Source organism: Bos mutus, chromosome 4, assembly GCF_027580195.1.
Source record: "Bos mutus isolate GX-2022 chromosome 4, NWIPB_WYAK_1.1, whole genome shotgun sequence".
Taxonomy (NCBI): Eukaryota; Metazoa; Chordata; class Mammalia; order Artiodactyla; family Bovidae; genus Bos; species Bos mutus.
In genome coordinates this window covers 98,272,090-98,284,797 of record NC_091620.1, presented here as the reverse complement: position 1 = coordinate 98,284,797, position 12,708 = coordinate 98,272,090, and the positions used below count along the sequence as shown (strand labels likewise).

The 12,708-nt window shown below is 38.4% G+C and overlaps 1 pseudogene; it reads left to right on the top strand.

Annotated features, from left to right (window-relative positions):
- Nucleotides 1-8,267: 8,267 nt before the first annotated feature.
- Nucleotides 8,268-10,040, top strand: LOC102266341 (tigger transposable element-derived protein 1-like; annotated as a pseudogene).
- Nucleotides 10,041-12,708: the final 2,668 nt, after the last annotated feature.

Here is a 12,708-nt window from a genome sequence, read left to right as displayed (position 1 = left end):
TACAGGCAGCCATTGGGATTTGAGAACAACTTTTAGCCAACAGCCAGTAAGAACCTGATGTCCTCCATAGTCGCGCTAGTGGTAAAGAACTGGTCTGCCAATGCAGAAGACATAAGAGACATTCGATCCCTGGGTGTGGGAGATCCCCTGGAGGAGGGCATGGCGACCCATTCCAGTATTCTTGCCTGGAGAATCCCATGGACAGAGGAGCCCCGGCCTACAGTCCATGGGGTCACAAAGAGCTGGACATGACTAACGCAACTTAGCAGACATGTACATCCTCCTTGCCCAAGGAAATGGATCCTGCCTCCAACCTGAAAGACCCTCTAAGTGGATTCCTCTCTGATGGAGTCTCTAGAGGAAACACTGATTTCACATATACAAATTAACGTTTTAGAAAGATCACAAGGACAAGATGAGAGGAAAAAGATTCTTTCCTCTGTTGCAATAAGGTATTTGAAAACATCATTTTCTGTTACACTGGCCATTTCAGTTTGCATGTGTTTATTAAGTCTCTAAATTTTTCTTTTTCATCCAGATACACTGCCCAATCCATTTTCACTTTGCCACCAGAGGAGCCTTTTTAAAAATCTTTCCACTGTTTTTTCTTCAATGACTTTTTTCCAGTGGAACAATAATGTCTAACTCTTTGCCTCAGCATACAAATCCCTGCACAATATGCCCCTACCCAACATTCTAGCATCATCCCTCATAATTCTCTTACACTCCTGGCCATACTTAACTATATTTCATATTGAACATGTGAAATATTCCTCACACCTCCAGACCTTTGCAGGATCTGATCTATCTGGAATATCCTGGCCCCACCTACAACTCTTCTCTCTATTCACACTGGTCCACACACCCTCCCCAGATGAATTCAGTCCAACTTGCCCATCTAGCTTCCTTTGAAGTATTATCTTTCTTATGAAGCTGCCTTGAATTCTCTAGTCTGAGGAAAGCATTCTCAGCTTCATACACCCTGAATATCATTTTACTTATCGAACACACATTTGCCTTGCCTTATTCTTCTAGATAATAAGGTCTTTGAGGGTAGGACCTGTTGATTTCTTTTCTGAGTAAAGATGAAGATTAAAACGTTTAATAATTTCATGAGTCCTACACATCCATAGGCATCAGTTTCATGCAGATACTCCATCTGAGTTTCAGTACATTTTACTTTGCCACAAATTTCAGTCTATTTTTGTTGACCAAAATCCACGTACAAATTCTGACACTCTTGTCAATGGTAGAAGTAAATGATACAGCAAACCTCTCTTCACATCTATTTGTTTAATATTTGTCCTTCTCTCTTCTTCATTAAAAGGTGGGCAACCACACTATGGGTGAGTAAGGGGAAATAAAGATCAAAATTGACCAAGTTAAGTAATTTTTAACAAGCTAAAAATAGATTTGACCAAGGTTTAATTGGAACATACCAGGCATTATAATTCATCATAAATTAATGGTGTGCATTTTAATGTTTTTATCCTATCATCCTGCATTTTACAAAAGCAGTTGTAGTTATGCTTACAAAAGCCATTATGATATATTAGTTCCTTATTATTACTTTTATATTAATAATAAAAGCCCACCCAAAAAGAATTCATTATATAAGAAGACTTGGTATCATAAGCTAATTTACTATAGCACAAATTTTTATTCACGTTTATACTAGGTATATTTGTATACTACCTTTTAGTAGGTTTTCCTATAAAATGATGCTGCTGCTAAGTCACTTCAGTCCTGTCTGATTCTATGCGACCCCATAGACGGCATCCCATCAGGCTCCCCTGTCCCTGGGATTCTCCAGGCAAGAACACTGGAGTGGGTTGCCATTTCCTTCTCCAATGTATGAAAGTGAAAAGTGAAAGTGAAGTCGCTCAGTCGTGTCCGACTCCTAGCGACCCATGGACTGCAGCCCCCCAGGCCCCTCCATCCATGGGATTTTCCAGACAAGAGTACTGGAGTGGGTTGCCATTGCCTTCTCCTATAAAATGATAATAAAGATAATTTGGATATCCATAATTTAACACCTTAGCTTGCTTAATCTACATGGAATACCAAACTTATTAATATCATGATATTATTTCTTTTACAGTGGTTTAGTACTTCATATCCTCCAATTTCAACTGGGCTTAGCCAGTACATTGCAAAAATATGAACACTGTAATTATATTGAATCATTACAAAGACTCTAACAATGAATACTAAAGTAAAAATAATATTTCTTCATCATTTAAAAGTCACTTCCTTCTATTACATTCATTTCCTAATATGCTCTAGCCATTGTGTATCTATTTTTATCATTAAGAATTCTTTTAAAGCATAATGTATTTTTTTATTTTTATAAATCAACAAAGTTAAATAATATCACACATAAAATTCCCTTTATCCTCAGAGTAAGGAGGAAATAGTGGGCACTAGAAAGAGTACTTACTGAGTATCAATGGTATAAAAGTCCATACACTTTAAATATAAATACTATATTTTTATTATTCTGTTTAACTATTCCCACTCTCAAGGTTCTACAGCACATCTGAGGTGGCCAGGTCTTTCTTTACCTCTTCGTTGCTTGGTGACCTCATCCTATGCTTACTAACTTTCTCATTCAGCTCAGATCCCATTGCCTATTAACTCAAATGCACTCAATGTCTTTCCCTGCCTTCCTCTTTGGTTTTCCCACCCACTCATCTAAGAAAATCCTAACAATTATCTACCATTTCTGAGCTTGCTTCTGCTAGGAAAAATAACCAACAATAGGGATGCAGATTAAAGTTTTCCAATTCCAGTAATTTCAAGAATGCCTAGTAGATATATGAAGGCATAACATCAAAAACTTAGGAGGACAGAGGATATAGAAAACTAAGCTTTTATAACCTAGTGTATTTAGCCTTATGGAAGTTATCAGATTGTCAAGTCTTAGAAAATAAAAATTTAATATTATCATGAAAGACTTATTGGAGTTGTAGCTATCCAGCTATCAGTGGTAAGATAATGATAAATACAGCTAGACTTTATGATGACTCAGTCTCTGAAATGATGGCTATTTGCAAAGACTACACTCAAGAAATGCTCAGCTTATTTTATTAGCATAAAATGAATGTGGTTTTACCTTATGAACACAATCTCCCAAAAATCAAGTCTATGATTTTTCTCATGGGTTTTTTATTTAACCCCAGGGTACCAAATGCCATTATTCTGGCTTTACACATATGTAATATGTTTAAAGTTAGGAACCTGTCAACTTTTTCCCATTAAACACATTATTTCATTCACAGTAGCCTTATCTGTGAAGCAGTGATATGATTCAGCTCATCTATCAGCTCTTTGTGCAATAATTCTTTCCTACCTCTACGTGAGAAAATGAGTTTAAAAAATGTATCCCTTCATAATTGTAATGAATTCCTAAGTTTTTTTGACAGTTGCATCTAAATCTAAACTTTTAGCACACAATTTTATCACTTAAAATAATTACTTTTTAAAATCTGTTAAAGGATCTTATTCTATTTTCAATACCTACTTTAAAATTTATTTAATGTGTAGATCACCTAGCATAAAATAAAAGAAAGAGTTTTTGATACCAAAGAACAAGAGGCTAGAATGAAAATTATACCCACTGAATGCTTACAGTAAAAATATAAGGACCATGGATTGATTTGGCTTCCCTTGTGGCTCAGCTGGTAAAGAATCCACCTGCAATGCAGAAGACCTGGGTTCAATCCCTGGGTTGGGAATATCCCCTGCAGAAGGGAAAGGCGCCCCACTCCAGTATTCTGGCCTGGAGAATTCCATGGACTGTATAGTCCATGGGGTCGCAAAGAGTCAGAAATGACTGAGCAACTTTTACTTTCACGTTCATGAACTGATTATTGATTTTTCTTTCTGATCATCTGATCATTTCAATACAATTGATTTAGAAGTTCAAGTCTATATATCAAATTGTCTGTCAAACTCAAGTTTTAAAATCTTCACCTCAGGGGGCTTCGCTGGGGCTCAATGGTAAGGAATCTGCCTGCCAGTGCAGGAGACATGGGTTCGATTCCTGGTCTGGGAAGATCCCACTTGTTGTGGAGCAACTAAGCCTGTGTGCCACAACCATTGAGCCTGTGCTCTAGAGCCTAGGAACTTCAACTACTGAAGCCCGCATGCCCTAGAACCCACGCTTAACCACAAGAGAAGCCACCACAATGAAAAGCCTGTGCTCCGCCAACTAGAGAGTGAGTAGTCATCCCTCGCCACGACTGGAGAAAAGCCTGCCATAGCAACAAAGGCCTAGCACAGCCGATAAATAAATAAAATGATAAAATCTTAATACCGCTTCCATTACTCATTCTTATTATTTTCCTCTTAATCATGTATCTATTCTTCCTGTCATCTTGTCTTTTAATTCATGTTTTGTTTTCACCATTCTTTTCCCCTCCCCTCTGCCTCTTCCCTTTTCTCTCTCTCTCTCACACACACACACTCAGCCTCTGACACTTCTTAGTCCACCCATAAACATCTCTGTCATCAGTCTTCTCTTTTCATGGTTTGGGTGTTCAATAACTTTTTAAGTGGCAAAACATAATAACTACCAACTGATTTCCTTCTCTAATTTACTTGCTGTTAGCCTTTGGGAATTTCAGATTCCTTTGAAAATCTGATGGTAGCTTTAGATCCTCTTGTCAGAAAAATCTCATACATGTGAAATTCACCACACAGTTTCTGATAGTTACCAGAGTTATAAAAGCCAGAACACAGGTACTAATTTGAAAATTTTCTCGTTTCCCCCACTTACAATCCACCTCTATCCCCTGCCACTTTAATCCTCTTAATGGATTAGTGAATCATATTAATTTCCTCAAAAAACTTTTTCAGCCCTGCTATTTGCTGGATTCAATCTGAATCTTTATTCTGGACGCAAAATTCTACAAGCCATGGCTTTAATTCCCATGACAGTCACCATTACTTCACTCTGTGGCGCCCACAATCTAGCCTGAATTGACATTCACAGTACTTGGTCCCATGCAGTTCTTTTTTGCTCATTTTTTCCCCACCTAAATGCTCTCTAATCCAGTTAAAATATACCAGTGCCTGGGTTCCAAACCAAGAGATTCTTTATTAGTCGATTTGGGGCACAGCAGGGGCATTGGGGGCTTAAAAACTTTCCACATGTCTCAATGTACAGCAAAGTTGGAAAACTAATGATGCAGATTATCTAATACTCTAATCCCTCTGTTGTTTCTCCATTTTAATCTTCTTTTCTTTTAGCCCCAACTCAGAAGATAACATAGGAGAATAATTTTGTAACCAAATGAAAGGTAGTTTTTAAATAGAACACAAAAAGCAACAGCTATCAATGAAAATATGTTCAATTTAGACTTGATTTAAGTGAAGAACTAATGTTCATCAAAAGACAAAATTGGAAGAAGATATTTTAAACATATATACTCGGCAAAGTACTCATCTATGATGTAATAGAACTCCTGCCAATTAGCAAGAAAATGGAAGAACTTTTTTCTTAATGTGCAAAGGACTTGAACAAGCATTTCATTAATGATAGTACACTTACCTAAGTGACCAACGATAAAATAAAGGGATAGGCAATATCATGACTTATAAGGGCATGCAAATATGCACAACAATAAGACACTACTATACATTGAGAAGATTGATAGTGTGACCACAAATAGTGGTGGCTAGCAAATTCAGAACTAACATTCTCTTACACTGCTCATACTTACACAAAAACACTTTGGAAAACTACTTCAGTTTCTATAAAAGCTGAGCATAACTGATTGTATACATTCTTATGCGCTGTTGGCAATTTTACCCCTGGGTACCATCCCCAAAATGATGCTCACACACACACACACAACTAGTAAATATAGCATTATTCAAAATAGGCAAAATGGTAAAAATATCCTTTCACTGTATAGTAATTACATGGTCACATTTCTATACAATAGAATACTATACAGCAATTTAAGTAACAAATTACTGCTATATGCAGCCACATGGACAGATTTCTCAGACATAATGTCTAGAGTGAAATAAGCCAGAGAAAAGAGTACACTCTGTGTGGTTTTATTTACATAAACTTAAAATGGCCAAACCATGGTAGTAGAAGCTAGCATACCAGTGACTTTTTAATAGACAGAGTTAATGCCTGATAGGAAGGTGAAAAAGCCCTCTTGACTGATGGACAGTGTTCTATATTTGGATTTGGGTGATCTATCATGGAAAAAGCAAGAGAGTTCCAGAAAAATATCTATTTCTGCTTTATTGACTATGCCAAAGCCTTTGACTGTGTGGATCACAACAAACTGTGGAAAATTCTGAAAGAGATGGGAATACCAGACCACCTGATCTGCCTTTTGAGAAATCTATATGCAGGTCAAGAAGCAACAGTTAGATCTGGACATGGAACAACAGACTGGTTCCAAATAGGAAAAGGAATATGTCAAGGCTGTATATTGTCACCCTGCTTATTTAACTTATATGCAGAGTACATCATGTGAAATGCTGGACTGGAAAGAACACAAGCTGGAATCAAGATTGCCGGGAGAAATCTCAATAACCTCAGATATGCAGATGACACCACCCTTAGGCAGAAAGTGAAGAAGAACGCAAAAGCCTCTTGATGAAAGTGAAAGTGGAGAGTGAAAAAGTTGGCTGAAAGCTCAACATTCAGAAAACAAAGATCATGGCATCTGGTCCCATCACTTCATGGGAAATAGATGGGGAAACAGTGGAAACAGCGTCAGACTTTATTTTTTGGGGCTCCAAAATCACGGCAGATGGTGACTGCAGCCATGAAATTAAAAGACGCTTACTCCTTGGAAGGAAAGTTATGACCAACCTAGATAGCATATTCAAAAGCAGAGATATTACTTTGCCAACAAAAGTCCGTCTAGTCAAGGCTATGGTTTTTCCAGAGGTCATGTATGGATGTGAGAGTTGGACTGTGAAGAAGGCTGAGTGCAGAAGAATTGATGCTTTGGAACTATGGTGTTGGAAAAGACTGTTGAGAGTCCCTTGGACTGCAAGGAGATCCAACCAGTCCATTCTGAAGGAGATCAGCCCTGGGATTTCTTTGGAAGGAATGATGCTAAAGCTGAAACTCCAATACTTTGGCCACCTCATGCGAAGAGTTGACTCATTGGAAAAGACTCTGATGGTGGGAGGGATTGGGGGCAGGAGGAGAAGGGGACGACAGAGGATGAGATGGCTGGATGGCATCACTGACTCGATGGACATGAGTCTGGGTGAACTCCAGGAGTTGGTGATGGACAGGGAGGCCTGGCGTGCTGCGATTCATGGGGTCGCAAAGAGTCGGACACGACTGAGCGACTGAACTGAACTGCCATAATGATGGGTTTCCCAGGTGGCTCAGTGGTAAAGTATCTGTCTGCCAATACAGAAGATGTAAGAGACACAGGTTTGATCCTTGTGTCAGGAAGTTCCTCTGGAGGAGGGAATGGCAATCTGCTCCAGTAGTCTTGCCTGGAGAATTCCATGGACAGAGCCTGGTGGATGACAGTCCATAGGGTCACAAAGAGTTGGACATGCCTGAGCACGCACGCATGTGTTGTACCATAAGTGTATTCATCTTGTAAAAAAGTCACTGAACTGTACAGTTACCTAGAACTATGAAAAGTGAAAGTGAAGTCGCTCAGTTGTGTCCGACTCTTTGCGACCCCATGGACTGTAGCCTACCAGGCTTCTCTGTCCATGGGATTTTCCAGGCAAGAGTACTGGAGTGGGTTACCATTACCTATAACTGTATGTTATATAATATACTTTAATATAATGTTTTCAAAGAGGAAAGAAGACATGTATAGGCATAAAGTGAAAGTGTTAGTTGCTCAGTCATGTCTGACTCTTTGTGACCCCATGGACTGGTAGCCCACCAGGCTCCTCTGTACATGGGATTCTCCAGGCAAGAATACCAGAATGGGTTACCATTTCCTTCTCTAGGGGATCTTCCCAACCCAGGGTCTCCCTCATTGCAGGCAAACTCCTTACCATGTAAGCCACCAGGGAAGCCCCATGTATAGGCATACCTAGTTTTATTCTGCTTCACTTTACTTCACTTGGTAGATATTATATTTTTCACAATTAAGCAAGTCCATTGGCACCATTCTTCCAAAAGTATTTTTCAACTTCATGTCTCTGTGTCACATTTTGGTAATTCTCACAATGTTTCCAACGTTTTCATCTCCTCACACCTCCCTATTCCCTGAGATGCAACAATATTGAAATTAGGCCAATTAACAACCAGAATGACTTCAAAATGTTCAAGTGAACAAAAGAGTTGTACACCTCTCGCTTTACATCAAAAACTAGAAATGATTAAGTTTAGTGAGGAAGGCATGCTAAAAACCAAAGTAGGTCAAGAGCTAGGCCTCTGGCACCAGTTAGCCAAGCTGTGAGTGTAAAGTTGTTGAAGGAATTTGAAAATGCTACTCCAGTGAACACGCAAATGATAAGAAAGCAAAACAACCTTATTGCTGATATGGAGAAAGTTTTAGTGGTCTGGGTAGAAGATCAAACTAAGCACAATGTTCCCTTAAGCCAAAGCCTAATCCAGAGCAAGGCCGTAACTCTCTTTAATTTTATGGAGACCGAGAGAGGTAAAGAAGCTGCAAAAGGAAATTTTGAACAGAGGTTGGTACATGACATTGAAGCAAAGAAGCCATCTCCATGAAAAAAAAGTGCAAAGTGAATCTGTCCCCACTGATGTAGAAGCTGCAACGAGTTATCCAGAAGATCTAGCTAAAATAATTCATGAAGGTGGTTAAACTAAACAACAGATTTTCAATGTAGATGGGACAGCTTATTCGATAGGTAGAACAGCCTATCTTGGAAGGCAATGCCTTCTAGGACTTTCATAGCTAGATAGTCATGGTTGGTGCATGGCTTCTGGTTTCAAAAAATAAGCTGACTCTCTGGTTAAGGGTTAATGCAGCAGGTGACTTTCAGTTGAAGTCAGCACTCATTTACCATTCCAAAAATCCTAGGGCCCCTAAGAATTATGCTAAATCTACTCTGCCTGTGCTCTATAAATGAAACAGTAAAGCCTGCAAGACAGCACATCTACTTTGAACATAATTTATTGAATATTTTAAGTCCACTGTTGAGATCTATACTCAGAAAAAAAAGACTTCTTTTAGAACAGTACTGCTCATTGGCAATGCACCTAATCACCAAGAGCTCTGATGGAGATGTACAATAAGGCTAATGTTGTTTCATGCCTACTAACACAACATCCATTCTGTAACTCACAGACCAAGGAATAACTTCAACTGTCAATTCTTATTCTATAATAAATACATTTCTTAAGGCTATCGCTGCCATAGATACTAACTCCTCTGATGGATCTGGGCAAAATAAATTGAAAACCTTCTTGAAAGGATTTACCATTTTAAATGTCATTAAGGAAATTCATGAAAGAGGTCAAAATATCAACATTAACAGGAGCTTGGAAGAAGTTGATCCAACCCTCATGGATGACTTTGAGGGGTTCAAGATTTCTTATGGAAGGGGTAACTGCAGATGTGGTGGAATTAACAAGAGAACTTGAATTAGAAATGGAACCTGAAGACGTAACTAATTGCTACAATCTCATGATAAAACTTCCACAGAGAGTTGTTTTATATGAATTAACAAAGAAAATGGTTTCTTAAGATGGAAACTACTCCTGGTGAAGATGTTGTGAAGACTGACAAAATGACAGCAAATAATTAAAATATTACATAAACTTAGTTGATAAAACAGTAGCAGGATTTGAAAGACTGACTCTGACTGTGAAATAAGGTCTGTGGATAAAATACTATCAAACAGTTGCATGTTAGAGAGAAACCATTCATGAAAGGAAGAGTCAATTGATGTGGCAAACTCAATAGCTGTATTATTTTTAAAAATTATCATAGCCACCCCAGTCTTCAGCAACCACCACCATGATCAGTCAGCAGCCATCAGCACTGAGGTAAGACCCTTCAGTAGCAAAAAGATTACAAGTCACTGAAAGCTCAGATGATGGTAGCATTTTCTAAATCAGTAAACAATTTTTAAATTGAGGTATGTACATTGTTTTTTATTAGACATAATGCTATCACACACTTGGGAGACTACAGTATCATATAGACATACCTTTAAATGCACTATAAAACCTAAAACTTCATGAGATTTGCTTCATCTGCCTTATTGCAGTCATCTGGAACAGAACCATAAGCTCTCCAAGATATGCCTATATGTTTTTACATATCACATGAGTAGAGCTTTAAGATATTGCCTGTAGAAGGGCAAACTTTATGTAAAAAAATGAAACACATTTGGAAAATTGTGGGTTGTACATTAGTGGTGAACACCGATGTATTTTTCCTGGATATTCAACAGTGATACAGTTGTCCCTCGGTATCTGTAGAGGATTGGATTCAGGAACCCCCACATATGTCAAACTCTGTGGATGCTCCAGTTACTGAGTCAGCTCTCCACAATTGCCTTTCTGCATCCACAGATTCAACCAGCCTCAGATTGTGTGCTACTGAGAAAGATGCTGGGTATTTGTGGACTTGTGCAGTTCAAACCCATGTTGTTCAAGGGTTGACTGCATTGTCATGTCATAAAGGACCCATATTTGGCTATAATGACACCCATGCCACACTGATTCTGTGATTCCGAATAAGGAGATCCAGGGATATGAGTGCTCAGACAAGAGAGAAAGCAGGAAGGTGGAAAACCTTTCTACAGAGTTGGAATACATAATGGGTAGTACCAATTCTCCCATGTCATAGGTAATAATAGCCTGCAGTAACTGGCTTATTCTCATATGCAAGATTTCACTATGCTGCTGCTGCTACTAAGTTGCTTCAGTCATGTCCGACCCTGTGCAACCCCATAGACAGCAGCCCACCAGGCTCCTCTGTCTGTGGGATTCTCCATGCAAGAATACTGGAATGGGTTGCCATTTCCTTCCCTGGATTTCACTATGAGGGACATATGAACTTTCTAACATCTAGGAAAAAAATTTTTTTTCTTGAACCTGGACCCGAACCCTTCGAATAGTTTTACAGTTCTTTTGCTTTCTGGAAAATATGAATGCATCACTACTAACAGGAAAACAAATTTGTCTCTCCTAATCATACAATTTCCTCAATGTTTTTCAAATACAGGTAATACAAGATTAATTTAAGTCACTAAGTTTATAATTTTCATTAAAATAAAGTTAAATATTGACTGGATATCAAATGTTATGTTTATTGCAAACTAAAGTTACTAATTCCATATAGTAAGTTAACAACTTAGAAAAATGATTATTGCCTATTAAAAACTTTATTGTGACATATTTAAAGGTTATATTTTCAATCACTAAGAAGCTACTCTCTTTTGTAGACAATCTATACTAAGCACAATGCATATTAGATGTCCTATTATTGATGTACTTTCATAAAACATGGTGAGTTCCTTATATCTTAGCAACAGAAGTATAAAATCTATTTTTACTCTTTACCCGACTTTTTCCTAATAATTGTCTTTTATTTTCCTGGGATAATTTATCATCATGTCATTAAGGAAATGACAACCCACTCCAGTATTCTTTCCTAGAGAATCCTGTGAATGGTGGAGCCTGGTGGACTGCTGTCCATAGGGTCGCACAGAGTCAGACACGATTGAAGTGACTTAGCATGCATGCATGCATTGGAGAAGGAAATGGCAGACAATCCCAGGGACAGAGGGGCCTGCCATCTACAGGGTCGCACGGAGTTGGACACAACTGAAGCGACTTAGCAGCAGCAGCAGCAGCAATTCATATCCTAAAGTACATACAATTTCAAAAGCCTCAGGCTTATATACACCATTCAGATTTTTTGCACTGAAAACTATATTAATTGTGAACCATGATAATTTTTATAACTGAAAGTATAAATTTTCAAAGTTAATAATTATTAAAATATTTACTTAAATATATATTTCTATATATAGTAGAGGGCTTCCCTTGTGGCTCAGCTGATAAAGAATCCGTCTGCAATGCAGGAGACCCCGGCTTGATTCCAGGGTCGGGAAGATTGCTGGAGAAGGGATAGGATACCCACTCCAGTATACTTGGGCTTCCCTAGTGACTCAGCTAGTAAAGAATCCACCTGCACTGTGGGAGACCTGGGTTCGATCCCAGGGTTGGGAAGATTCCCTGGAGAAGGGAAAGGCTACCCACTCCAGTACTCTGGTCTGGAGAATTCCACAGACTGTAGAGTCCATGGGGTGGTAAAGAGTCAGACATGACTGAGCGATATATATTAGAAAGCATTTTGAGTGGCTAGAAAGTATATTCAATTGACTAACATTATATTTAATGGTAAAAAGCACATATTTTGAGGACTTAAAGTTTAGACTAAATTTTTTTAAATAAAAAGGTTACTGTTGTTCAGTTGCTAAGTTGTGTCCAACTCTTTGCGACCCCATAGACTGCAGGACTCCAGGCTTCCTTGTCCTTTACTATCTCCTGGAGTTTGCTCAAATCCATGTCCACTGAGTCAGTGATGCTATCTAGCCATCTCTTAAAATCAATTTGTGTGGGCCTGTACCCTTAAAGACATTTCACCAGAAAAGGTATACAGATGGCAAATAAGCTATATAAAAAGACGTTCGACATTGTATGCCATTAAAAATTCAAATTAAAATAACAATGAGATACAACTGCACACTATTAGAATGGCTAAAATT